Source organism: Ischnura elegans, chromosome 11 (genome assembly GCF_921293095.1).
Source record: "Ischnura elegans chromosome 11, ioIscEleg1.1, whole genome shotgun sequence".
Classification (NCBI taxonomy): Eukaryota; Metazoa; Arthropoda; class Insecta; order Odonata; family Coenagrionidae; genus Ischnura; species Ischnura elegans.
This window is the reverse complement of record NC_060256.1, coordinates 26,600,526-26,614,636: the sequence shown is the minus strand read 5'-3', so window position 1 is coordinate 26,614,636 and position 14,111 is coordinate 26,600,526. Positions and strand designations below refer to the sequence as shown.

General features: G+C 39.9%; 1 protein-coding gene across 2 annotated transcripts in view; it reads right to left on the bottom strand.

The window, feature by feature from the left end:
- LOC124167985 (sodium/calcium exchanger 3-like) overlaps nucleotides 1–14,111 on the bottom strand; it is a 428,262-nt gene that overhangs the window by 398,629 nt on the left and 15,522 nt on the right. The window lies entirely within an intron of this gene.

The following is a 14,111-nucleotide window of genomic DNA, read 5'->3' as shown; positions in this document are numbered from 1 at the left end:
GACTCGCAGTGAACCCTGAAGCATATAGCCAACACCTCTCCGCCCTCTCACGCAAACTCCTTCGAGGAAGGGACAGCACCCCCTTCAAAGTACACTGCCCAGGGCATTCAAGTTCAATGAAACAAATAACATGCTACAAAATTGGCAAGGAAAATCGTAAGCAAGATCCCCCAAACGATATTATTCCACCTAGGGCAACTGGTTTCTAGGGAATAGACTTTTTCAGACTCTAAATCGTGTACTGTGCAACGCCTGATGGTACAAGCGTGGAAGTAAGGAAACAATCAATCAGATGCCACATTTGGAGCACGTCTCACTAAGGAAGCGAGGCTTGGCCGTTGGCAGCAGCAGAAAAGTCAAGAGTGGAAGCATTCGAAATGTAGCGCTACCGAAGAATGATGAAGATAAAAGGGATCGACCATGCAAGTAACGAGGAAGTGCTCAGAAGAGTGGGAGAAAAGAGAAGTCTTCAAAAACCTGAGAAGAAGACGGGACAATTTGGTTGGCCCCATTTTGAGACATGGTGGTCTGATAAAAGCAATATTAGAAGGACAGGTGGAAGGGAAGATGGGCAAGGGACGGCCCCGAATGAGTTGCGTAGGACAGGTTATAAATTACATAAAAGAGAAGAAATAAATACGTCGCTATGAAAAGGCTAGAGGATAGGAGAGAGGAATGGAGAGCTACGTCAAACCAATCTTTGGATCATTGACTAATGATTATGATCTGCAACGCGGTTAGGGACTGACGGGGTTTGTTCGCCTATTTCCCTAGACATTTTATTGTAATGACGTTTGGAAAAGGAAGACACTATTATTTTTCCTTTCTTTCTTTCAGACTTTCTGTCTATCGATCCGACGCCTACTACTCGAGCTTTCGCCACGAAAAATCAACGGCTTTAACCCTTTCAAAGATAAGTTAATGACGTCACAAACACATGTTCTGTCTTGTGCATCGGTCTCATTGATTCTTTGTCTATTACACTATTACTAATATTCCATCCCTCAGTGAAAGGTTCTTTCTGATCCTGTGAATAAATAAAAACTCTAATGACGTCACTAACTCATGTGAAGTGGTCAGCATTTTTTTAAATAAAATCCAAGCGTGATTGAGTGGAATTTTTCCACATTGAAATAAAAACTCGCAATTATTCGGTATTATAAAATTTATTCCGACGTAAGTTTCGATTTTGTACCATGAAGATAATTGTAGTAACATCGAAAACTAGGGCATAACAAATGTTATAATCGTGGAAAATTGCAAGTGTTTATTTCAATATCATTTTTTAAATTTATGCTTGTCAGAGAATGGACGCATGAAGAGGATTCTTTTTCGTCCCAACTTATCTACTTATCTTCCCCTTTCATCTGCCGAATTCCTCGAAATAATGCCGATTTGGAGTCTTCGTGAACGGACCCCTTTGCAATTCAACGTTTGCTCGGCTGTACCCTGCACTATCCCAATCCCCATTCATATGCGAAATTGAGTTTCCTTTGGCACCATGAGTCACGCCGACCTCGACGTAAGCGAAGAATTCACACTCCCGAGCTTAATTTACCAGGGGCCTCGGCTCATTTCTCATCCCTCCTGGGTCGATGACGCGCGCCCCTTCGCAAATACCAAAGCCAAGCCATAAAACGTGACTATGCGATGATTTGGAGGTCATAGCGATAAATAGAAGAGCCTAGAGCCCAGAGTTTCTATTACGGCCGCCACATTCGCACCCGATTCTCGAAAAGATCGTAGACTTGGGAAACAGGTTTGCTACAAATATAATGGCCGCATGGAATATTAAATAAGGAGTACTAATATCGTAAAATTCCCCAAAGTCATTAGGCACCATGGCCAGTTTCAGAACCTATTAAAACCATTATTCAACCCATATAACCTATATAGGTTTGCTCAACCTATCGATGGGTAAAACCGGTCGTGCTGCGCAATAAAAATGTTGAATTTTCAAAATTAGTAATCATAATCAATTAATAAGTAAGCTTTGCTTTTTATGAAATCATAATGGTAAAGGATATCACAATAAAACACAATTCAAAATGCACTATAAAATAGTATTTAGCCAGGTAGTGTGCATACATACATAGAATTACTTCCCAGTTATTATTGAATGGCGTAAATTAAAAAAAAACTTTATTGTTTCGCCCCATGTCACGGAAAATAAACACAGTCGAAAACACTCTCGAATCATATCTGCGTAAATTAAAATAAATCCAATAAAATACAAGAGAAAAATGTATCTCCCAGGCATTTGCCCAAAAATTTTGAATAAATCATTTCCCATGTCTCTTACCAGCATTCGAAATATTTGGGATTTTATAAATTGCGATGTTACGAACATTTAAGCGTCAAGAAATAGACTTCCATCGTCAAAAAATACTATTTTGCTATTTGCCCTACAATACTATTCAACTGACCCAACCAAGTAGGCACACTCAGGGAATTCAAGAGGCAGTGGCCCTAGCCAGGAATTTTTCTCGGTGGCGCCCAAGACCAGGTGGGAAAATTTTTTGATAAATAGGGTACTAATTCGAAGGCTTAAAACTAATTTTAACACTTTTCATAGCCGAAAATACTTCATTTTTCAAAGAAATCTTTCGTAAATTCAAGATTTTTTCGATATGGTTTTCTTTTGTGATGCAAAGTATGTGAGTTTTTAGATTTCGTGAGGGGGGGGGGGTTCGGACCCTTCCCCTCGCTAGGCCACTGTCAAGCAGCTGGTATTGCGAATCCCGACCAGTCTTGGTTAGGAAATGAAGACGATGCGACGTGCCTGAATTTTCGTCGTCCGAATTTGACCTGAGAATAGCATACCATTAGAAAGGAATTCAAATTTCACGCAGACCGTTGGCGATGGGCGCAAACACGAATACTGCAATTGCGGATTCTTCAGCCGGCGTCTGTTTTGTTATCAACCATGCATCAAAATGAGTTAGCAAAAGTCACCACTAGCCTAAATGACGTCGGAGCTATTCGAACATATTTATAACAGGGATTTAAACTAAACGAAAGTCAAAACCGGTACAATTTCAATATTTTTGTTCCCGAGAACGAAATGTAAAAACGAAACGAAATGGATATAAAACCAGGGAGCTAAACTCAGGGTCGAAACGAAATCCGAGACAAAACTACATCGGTTCGAAACTAAACAAAAGCTCTGGGACAAAATGAAACGCAGATATTGTTTCGCACCGGAGGGACCACGTGCATCATGCCCTCATAACGATGGACAACTCGTACATCGAAACGTAACGATGGAGTTGAAGAACCTGACCCGGTGGAATTCCCGAGTAACCTTCCACGATTCTATACGCCGCGAAAGCCTGCGATCATCCTCCTGTCAGCGGCTTTTGTGAACCCATTTTTATGCGCGGTGGTTGACAACTAATGCAGAGAACAACTTAAGGATCGTCTTTTGAAATATTTGTGGCACAGTCTTTGAGAACAGATGATTGCTCATCGCGGCGCTGAAAGCCGTTGGCGGATACATATGGGGGGCAAAGGGGGCGCAAAGGGGGCGCAAAGGGGGCCCCCGTTTGCGGGACCGCCCGTATTGCCGAGCATTGCAAAGCCACAACTGCAACTTTTTTATATGATAAAATCGCATTGTCTTGTATATGTGCATCATCAGCTTAAATAAAACTTTATTAACCTTTGTATGTAACTTGATTATTTTTCATTACGATGAAAGCATAGGTAGCTCAAAATATTTTTCCGCCCCCCCCCCTCGAGTTTTTTCTTCATCATATATTGCTGCGAGCATTAATGAGAACCGATTAAAAATCGACCAAAGTGGCCACTTGAATCAAGTATCTACGCAACGCATTGGGTCCTCTTCAATTTAGCTCACAAACTTTGCCGGCATGCTCATTTTCCCTTCATCCTCCCAGAATTTCTAACGCAGCCATACCGTGAAACAAGGCAAATCTCGCATAAAGCGCCCGAAGAAGCACGGGAATTAAGCGGCGGCCGATTCTATTTTTTTAAAAGGGCAGAGAGAGCTCTAATAATGCGGGATATCGTAAAACTGCGGCCGCATTACCCAGAAGACTTCCGCGAGGCGAGATATTGATCTGAAAAATTCATTACGGGACGAAAATTTTTCGCACTCATTTATTAAATGCGGCGTTTGCGTCAATGAGATCTGCAGTTATATGTAGAGCGGCGTTTACTCGAAGATCGCTTTTACCAATAAAAATGCCAAAAGCAGACAAGGCGATAAATGCTATTTCGAAAAAAAATGGATTTCGAGAAAATGAGGTCACTACGTTCAAGGTCTAATCATAACGCTCGGGTTTGTGGGCTGTACTCATCAATTTGTGATGTTTCTCAGGTATTTTCACAAGACTAACTATCAGAATGCTGAAAGATTTTTTTCAGGGTGTCCCGGTGTATCTTACGTAAAAACGTTTTAAGCGACCCTTTGTGGCCATTGCTCCTGCTAAGGAAATCCTACTCAGAGGCAGATATAGCGTTAGGAACAATGAAAAAAGTCAGGCACTAAAGAAAGGCACAAGCTATGTCCCTAAAACAGTTACACTGGGTATCATGAGTTGCAAAAGTTTTCATCAACATAGTAAATTTATGAAATCATACGTAATTCATCCTTATTATTTTATTCGGTGACACAACTTTCTTGAAATCGCGACCTTTGCGGCATCCGTGAAATAGCCATGAATCCTGCCATATAATGGGAATTATTTTCCTTTAAAGAGCAATTAAGATACAGAAACAAATTCGTTCCAGCTTTTTTGCAAAAATTAATAACACATGAATTTACCTCGAAGAGAGACATTTGCTTTTCCTCGAAAAAAAAACAATGAAATATAATTGATGAACTTCGCTCCATTTCTTCCTCTGGCAGCAAAGATTCTACTCCACGTTATCGTTAGGTCGATACTGAAAGGTACTCCTCATTCAAGGTTAACACAGTGGTGCTACTTATGATCAAATAGATTAAAAAGTAAAATTTGTAGTATTCCACACAATATATACAAGTTCACCTCTTGATAATGACCGGAAAAGCAGAGGTCAAAACCAGATGAGTTTTTTTTTTACTAAATACTTTGTGGAATACAATAAAGAATACTTTTTAATCTATCTGACCACCATTCCACTAAGTGAAATCGCAAACCATTGATTTCATACTTATAATATAGTCTAGTGTGTACATGTTGAGACACAATTTAGTAATAAAGGGAAGAACATAGCGGGGATTCCCAGGAAGAGACACATTGCATTTTCGACGGACACGAGTGACGAAATGAATATTCAAGCTGACACGAATCCACCTCGATGGCACATTCAATCCGCTACGACACGGACAGAGGGTTAAGCTTCGAAGAGAAAATCGAATCAGAGGCCAACTAGAAGCTCGAGCCCTGATAAATCACGCGCTTCGAAGTGGTGTTGACGCAGGTCTCGTTGACCATCACTTGCGCGCGGTCAAAAAAGGAATGCTTTATCTAGAGAGAATCGTGAATCATCCCTAAAGATTCCATGAGAACGAGAAATCCGCCATCATATTTGGTTAGCTCTCACAAAAGTTTCTGGGCGAGGTGATACCGTGTCGGCTTTATTGAGAGGCTCGAATTGTTTTCCTTTTAATTGCAAATTGAATTCGCGGACGAGAATGCCATTTGTCCATAGAAATTATTCATTTCGTTAACTATTTTTTAGATATGAGTCAGCAGACCACCTTACAATTGAATTAATTTACAACAATTTTTAAGAGCCAATTTTGTGATCTGATTCTGGATATTTCTTTTTCATTTTCACTTAAGACAAAATAAAAAAAACGAATTTTTTAGCTGCCATTCTGGAATAGAAAAACTGAAAATGTAGGCTAATCTTGCTGTAGTGAAAATCAAAGGTGATTGGTACCAAAGGCTCAATGGTTCACTGGGCTTTATTAAATTTAAAATGTAACCAGTCGATCAAGAGAAATTCGTCTTCTGAAGGGGACTCATACGTCCATCTTGACAAATTGTCCTTCTTTGGAGACGGATTATTTATTAGCTAAAAACATATGAAATAATCTTAAAATTTTCACAGTATACAAAGCAAATTTTTTCTCAAGATAAAGAGACAAGTTTATGCATTGTCAAAGTATATCACTGAATTAGTAAAGACCATAGGAGTAACGTACTAAATATCTTCATAATCGCTAGCGGAGTCGTTACCAATAAGTGTAGCCATATTATTACAGGTCATTTTGAAGAAAAAGTTGATGTATCTCCAAAATATTTTACATGAACCGACAACCGACCGATTCAGCTTAAGTTGTAGATATTTACCTCTCAAGAACATTGGTGACCTAGTGCGAAAATATTATGGCTTCTGATCGAAGGTGTCCTGCCTTAAAATATCAGCTAAAACCTCAGACACCATAAAAGGAAATCAATTCAAAGAAAGATAATAAAGGAGGTTTTGCAGCACGATGACCGGTCCAGCAAGAGGTGTGCGTCTTCTGATGAGGAAAAAGTGAAGAAGTTGAGACGAAAAAAAAAGTGACTGGGAGAGCGCACACGAGGAAAACGGGTGGGCAATAAATGTATGTACGTCATCGTTGATGACGTTCGAAGGAAAGCTTCAAGGCTGTGGATGGAGGATGGGCTGGGAGGAAATTGACCCCAAACAAGAATCATAGGTGGGGGTGAGGGAGGGGGGCGCGAAGAGAGAGGGAACGGAGGTGGGGGGATATTGTCAGTTGCTCGAGGGAGGGAAGGGGAGCAAGTAAAGAGTGACGTGTATCCGGTTCGGACTGACTCGGATACGATTCTACCACAGCTGTATCAATTCTAACCAAGAATCCCACTGCACTATCATTTTATATAACCAAGGCCAGTAATGTACACTTTTCTGGTGTAAGCGAACAACATTCCCTCCTCAAAAATAACATAAGAGGTTGTTGGATTAATACTGAACATTGGACTGACAACACTGTGGGTGCTTAGACGCCTCCTTTTGCTGGGAACCCTAAGCGGCCGCTTAGTTTGCTTATCACTTAAAACGTCCCTGTATTTAACCCTCATAGTGCTACCCTTCTTTCTGGGTTAGATACTGTTGAGAAATGCGGAGGGCTTATGGGTAAATTGTAGCACTTTATAAAAAATATTGTGAAGTTTTTTCGTTTTCATTTTATTTTTTTAATCTAAAATTTCATTTTAAAACTTAAAATTCTTTATTGAAATTAGTTGTAACAATTAGAGGCGATATAACGACCCTCCACACATTTTTCCCGGTATGCAAAAGCCGATATATCGTCCCGTCGCATTAAGAAAGTTAAATAATAGCTGAAGTCCTCATACGCGAGATACTAAAAAAAGAGAAAAAATACGGAAAAATAATTGCACCCAAGAAATATTAAAATTAATTTGAACCAAGGAAATCTTATGTTCAAGCCTAAAAGCTAACGATGCCGATTATCCTGCAGCAAAACCTCGCTGCACTTTCCCACGGTCTTTGAATTATTTGCTTGAGGGTCTAGGGGGTTGGGCTGACATTTGAACCCGAGTGAGTAGCCATATTCTTCCCGAGTTTATTCCTGAGTGATAAATATCTAAAAATTAAGCTCAACATGAAGATAATACATAAATAACTGCGAAGTTAAAAATAGCCGCAATACATTTTACGAATATTTTTCACTAGAGCGTAGACATTTGCGGAATCAAAACCGAAATACATGAGACCTGAAGCAACCTTGAGGTTTCCGACTTCCCGAACTAACGAGTTAAAACTTGGGTCTGATGATAACACTGGACCGCTCCTTCCCCTTGACAATCTTCACTTTCATTTTCGACGTCCTTGAGGAAACGCCACGAGGACAGTGATTGTGGACCGTCTAGCGAAGGCCACGCATATTGGACCATGAATGTAAACACCAGCTTCTCATCATCCACAGAGGACTTTGCACGTAAGTGGCTGATTTCGAAGTCATTTTACCCGTATAATTACCTTTTATATGTCCCGTATAACATGACATTAGTATTATGAAGAACCTGGCCGGTTCCCACCTTCTATCAAATGCCGTCTAAGGTCAATTTCATTGTGACTCGAGCTTGAGGGATTATACCAACCACCGAAAAAAACACGAAGAAAACACATGGGTCAAGAGAAAGCTTGTCTATTTTGGCTTCAGACAATTATTTAAGAAAAAAGTGCTTGGCCTTTAGCTTTAGTTAAAAAAATTTGCGTCAATATTGGATATGGGCCACCTTTTTTTCTAACTCGCGACGCACAACAGAATAGAATCTGAAAAAGCCGGCCAAAAAATCAAAAAAATACTCGTCAGACCTTCGTATTCTTCGATCATCGAACACTTGCTCTATTCGCAGAGATAAGATAGTACCCTGTTCACAATTTCCAATTAAAATATTATAGACCGAATTTTACTATTGAAACTTAATTTAAATTTTCAATTATAATTTATAGTTTTGCAGCATTTCACAAATTAAAAAAACATGGAGAGTGCAAAATTCACGAAAAACAACAGCCACTAAGAGCATATTATTAACTGTTGGTACAACAATCATAATTATCTAAAATTAATCGACTTTGAATCCAGTAACGGAAAGTGTTAAATTTTTGGCAAATAACTTTACTGCTGTCACGTATAAAGCATCCTTTTTCATTAATTGTATCCAAACGCTCCCTTTTCTATAGCAGTCGAAGATAACATTTCAATGACAGTAAAATCCAACGCTTTTAAACCTCAGCCTAGCTACCTTGAATATCTTCGCATCTAAAATTTCTAATAATTAGTGCTTTGATGAGTTGGAGAAAGAGAGGTACAAACCTAAATGAGAAGACGGGACAACTTGGCTGGTCATATTATGAGGCCTGATGGCATAATGAAAACAACCGCAGAAGGACAGATGGAAGGGAAGAGGGTGAGGTAAGGCACCGAATGAATTACGAATTATATAGGATATAAAGGATGTAAAGGATAAGAAATTGGACGCTATGAAAAGGTTGGCGGATAGGAGAGCAGAATGTAGAGCTACTTCAAACTAATCTTAGGATTGTTGACTCAGGATGATGATGATGATGATGATATAAAGTAAACAGTAGCGAATTTCTGGGAAATTCTTGAAAAATTGAAAAGATGATGACCTTTAAGGTAACTCTCGAATAACTGTTTGTATATTCTACCAGCTAAAGAAACAATGAATAAAAATATTCGATGATCTTCTAAAAACCTCTAATAAACGTCTATCAGGCCTCACACTTATTATCAATAATTTGTGGAACTTTAAAAAAGATGGTAACCCTTAAGGTGGCTCTCAAGCTGGTGAAATAAAAACTATGTTTAAAAATAATCGATAGAAATCTAAAATCCGCTTTTCCATGAATATCAGACCAAACATTTATCGGTGCGTTCTCTAATGTGATTCATAGGACAGGCTAAAAAGGGTATAAAAGAGAAGAAATAAGTCACTTTGAAAAGGCTATCAGATAGGAGATCGAAATCTAGAGCTGTGTCAAACCAATCTTAGGATTGTTGGCTTATCATGATGATCTATAAAAATTATCTATGTACGTTTTCGAGGGTACAATTTTAATTTTCTTAATTAAGGACATGTTGAACATGATGAACGTTACCCCCATATACTTTGAGTATGTCATCATGATTGCGTAATTTTGAGCAATGAGTAATACCTCACGATAAAGACATTAGACGATCGGTCGATCGCGAGTAATGCCTTCACTAAAAAGGAAGTTAGCCGAGACTACAATTTTCCTTCGGTGTCCTTCTTTAGAGTGTTCATTTTTTCCCCATCTAAATATTGATCTATCTCCCGCTCGTTTGTTGTGTAGTCAATTCAATTATCTCTTCTGCCTCCGCTTCCGATTCGGAAAATTTCCGTGCACGAGAGGAGTGCCATCAAATATTGATGATATTCATATGGACTATCGATTTGGCTTTGGCCTTACGGTCTTTGTTTCATGATTACATATTTTTCACACTTCCACGTGTCAGCCATCTGCTACGAATTTCAGTACGCGTAAAATTCTTTAGCGTTGACAAAACGTTTCCGCACATAAACATTTTCAAGAATATATCCAAGGGCGGATCCAGGATTTTTTCTGGGGGAAGGTAGATTTTTTCCGTAATATTCTCTTAACTTTAGTATGAAATTAAATGATTGAGGCTCCGTAATACACAAAACAAAACGAACGTAATGATAACCGTATTAAAAAATTTGTCTATTTTTTAAGTGTCTTGCTGGTGACACGTGCCCTGTGCCCCCCTATATCCACCTATGAATGTACCATTTTCACTGCAACTGGTAAAATAATGCTTTTAACGGCGGCTTCCGCGGGTTTGCTAGTTTAAATAATTTATTGGACCTGAGTGACCATTCCGAATCGTGATTTCATTTCAGCTATTCTAAATAATCGTTAATTTTTTTTCTTGAAGCTTTTGGTCGAATAAGTTAGCGGGATACACAAAATTAAAGGGATTTGAAATTATTTCGTCGTCGTGTGATTAGGTTGAGAAGGATCACGCCATCTACTGCTGATCCGACATCCAGAAGCGGATCCAGGATTTCTTTCTGGGGGGGAGGGGGGGCACAAGCAAGGCCTTATCCAGGATTTTGTTCTGCGGGGGGCACAAGGATATCTCGAAATACAAAACTATCGCAATTCTAATGGGACTGCATTAAAAATCTTTCATATTTTTAAGGACCTGGGAGGGGGGGGGGCAGTGCCCCCGTGCCCCCTAGATTCGCCTATAGCTACATCTTTTGAGGACATTTTTTTTAAACTAAGCACTGCTATCGCTGCTATGAAGTCACGTAGCCGTAGCCGAAATTGGATGTGCATGATATTGTTTACTTATAGACTATAGTGAATTTACAGTCGCCACGATATACTTACAGGGTTTCAGGAGGAATCTGCAATAGTTCAGGACTTAATCTTTGAGCTTAATTTAACGAGAGCTTTGAGCCCATGTCAACAATACGTTTTTCCAATCTCGTTTGCCAATTGCTTCGTACAATTACAATCGCACATTTTTAGTCCTATTTTAATCATTTGATGTCCTTAAAAATCCATACAATTAATTAAAATGTCAAGAAGGCTGGATACCCTAGAAAAAGCGTTTTTATAGTAACTGCAAAGTGCATCCCAAAAAATATTTGCGTTGCCATAGCTCAGTAACCAAGGATCAGCGACCATATCGACGACACCACTGCACAAATGCTCAACAATCGCTCACCGAATAAAATCCGCTCATCCAGGAGCCCAACAACACGAATCCGCTCTGCTGGCAGTAGCCGGGGCATAACCGCTCACTTCAGAAGGTTGAAGAATTGGCGGTGAGCGTTTGATCCGGTGGGCCATTATTGAGCGTTTTTGCAGTGCAAGTGTGTAAGTTTCGATACGTTCATGGAAGAAATGCTTCAAATTGTATCCCCAACGACCTCCTGAAGTGTTTCAGGTTCCCCCTAAAACACAGTGTATTTACCGCCATGGAAAAATCCGTCACCTTTTTAATAACGCGAAGTTCAAAAGATATGACACGAAACGAAAAAAAGAGGGTCAATTAGGAGTCGTCATCAGGCTACCCTCTATCGTAATAAGTGCTCCTCATTCACCTTTTATGGATTGATGCGCAAGGTCACACCACTTTAACGCACCCTTGAGCACAGCGGAAGGAAATTGTGTCAGCTCTTTCCATCAAAATAAGCGATCCTATCCAACTCCGAGGCGATTTCCGCCGTAATATTTCACTCTTTGATGCCACCTGGGGGGGAAAAGGGTGGGGGTATTTTCATAGGGGCAATTACGTGGAGCCGTCTAAAGCAATAGGTCTCACAATGGATATCGGTGACGCGATGGGGCAGAGCAAGAGGATCTCTCAGATCGGAATCTCGGTTGGAAATTAGACACGAAAACCTCATTTCCGTCCCAGGAACCGCGATATCCCTCTCCATCTTCCTCGCGAACCCATTACGCCGATGAAGGAAGGGAGGAAATTGACTCTTAAAGCTTTGAATCCCGCGGCAATAACTTATCGGAGGTTCGGCGGACAGGCGGAACACACGGATGAGAAGCCTGAATGGGACATAAACGTTGACGTACGTGAGGATTAGGAAGGGTGGAGAAAGGTGATATAATTTTTTCATCTCGGGGTTCACTTCAAAATTAATCGTACCGCTCCTCCCACGTAACTGATACTGATACTAGCCCTGAGTTGCAGAGTGATACTGACAAGTTGAAAGAAATGTTTTCTTAGGACTTCCAAAACTACGACTGCCCTACGACTTGACCAACGACCATCTACGTCGATGGTCTCTACAGACGGAATTGGTCACTTACGATTTAAAAATGAAAGTAAAAATTAGAAAGAACAAATCTAGAATCGATATGCATCCTATTAATGAGTATATTCTGGGATATGCAAGATATTAGATTCAGCTGACTCGACGTCTCCTCAGCCATCGACTATTTTTCTGTATCGGGGACAATTATTAAATGCGGCAAATGCGACTACTGACGTGTTTTAATTTTTTTATTCGAATTTAATTTTGAATGCGAACTTAAGACATCTCAACTTAAGGATTACATTATCTTCCCGCGAACGCCTGAAATATCTTCTTCCTGTATTCAGTCAGAATTAAGGCGCTCATTTTCTTTGGAGGCAGGACGAAAACCTGATATTTACTTCGTTACTCCGGAACAAAACCTTTTGTAGGTGTATATATTTTCTTTATCAAATCATTTGGCTTATATTTTCGGTGCGACTTGTAATTTTGTGCTCCCATTGGAGAGATAACACTACATGAGGATATAGAAGATATACAGCCATCCAGATTTTCACATTGGCATTGTACGCAAAGTATTCCGCGTATCTCACTAGAGGCTCATTCTTTCTAGAACATTTCTGATCACATGAGGCACTCCAGTTGAGCGCATGCCCTATAGGAGGAAATAGAAACTAAACAAAGATTGTGCCGCCACTATTTGTCTGCGAGAAAATCGGTTGTCACATCTTGGCCTACTTAAGTATTTAATGTAATACATCTCTTGCCATTGCACATAACTATGGGATTGTGCAAATCACATGGAAATTCAAGCATCTTAGACACATGGGAATAAGTAGAATGATTCCTTCCGGATTAAGTGTCACGCGATACATGATAAAGCGCCCCTTCAAAAAATAGGACGCATTACACCCGCTCGACCGGTTATTTTTCGTGACTTATTACCAGTTAAAACAAATAATATCATCTTAAAACTTCCAGGATGTATCGAAAAAGCCACTATAAAAATTTCCTGCAGTTCAGATTTGGTAATTATGCATCACAAATTTTTCTGATGGAAAAACAACTTCAAAATTTGAGAAACTGGTAAATGTTAACTGGATTCTAGACTATATAATTTCACTTAAAAGACCAAGTTGATTGCATAGAGCCTAATTCATACGACCATTTTTTCCACCCCACAGAATGTTAGCTCTAGCGACAGCTTTTCAAGGACCCAACATTTTCTGAATCCCGTCCCGTTATTCCCACCATCCTCAACTCATGTGTCAGGAAAACGAATATTCTTCTGATCCGTGCGCAACGCGTTAAAAGTGCGCGGTGGAGGTCACCTCAAGGTCAAAATGTTGACGGGGACACCTCACACGTTGGCTAAAGAGCGAAATATCAACTCTTGTCTGTTTCCCTTTCTTAGTTTTTTTCTCCATTTCGAGTGCAGGAAGAGTGAGAGAACCAGAATGCGATAGAGAGAGAGAGAAGCCGAAGATTCCTTTCAAGTGGGAGTTTTAAAATCGATAACGACCGCACACAAGTCTGGCGGAATCGAGGACGGAGCGAAAAAGGGGAGCACTGTCGCATTACATTACCGGAGGCACGGAGTATGCTTCTTGCGTGCCGCGATTCTCTTTTATTTTTTTTCAACAGCAGCAGTATCTTTCACGGTCACACTACGCCCGAGATTCGTGAGCGCAAAGCCCACTGAAGTTTTCACGTTAGCACACGTACCCTCCTCTTTTTTATTATTATTATTATTTTGAGAAAGAAAAGAACTCTCCAAATTCCTCTTTCCATTCATGGTAGGTACCATTTTCCTTACTCTCTATGGAGCAT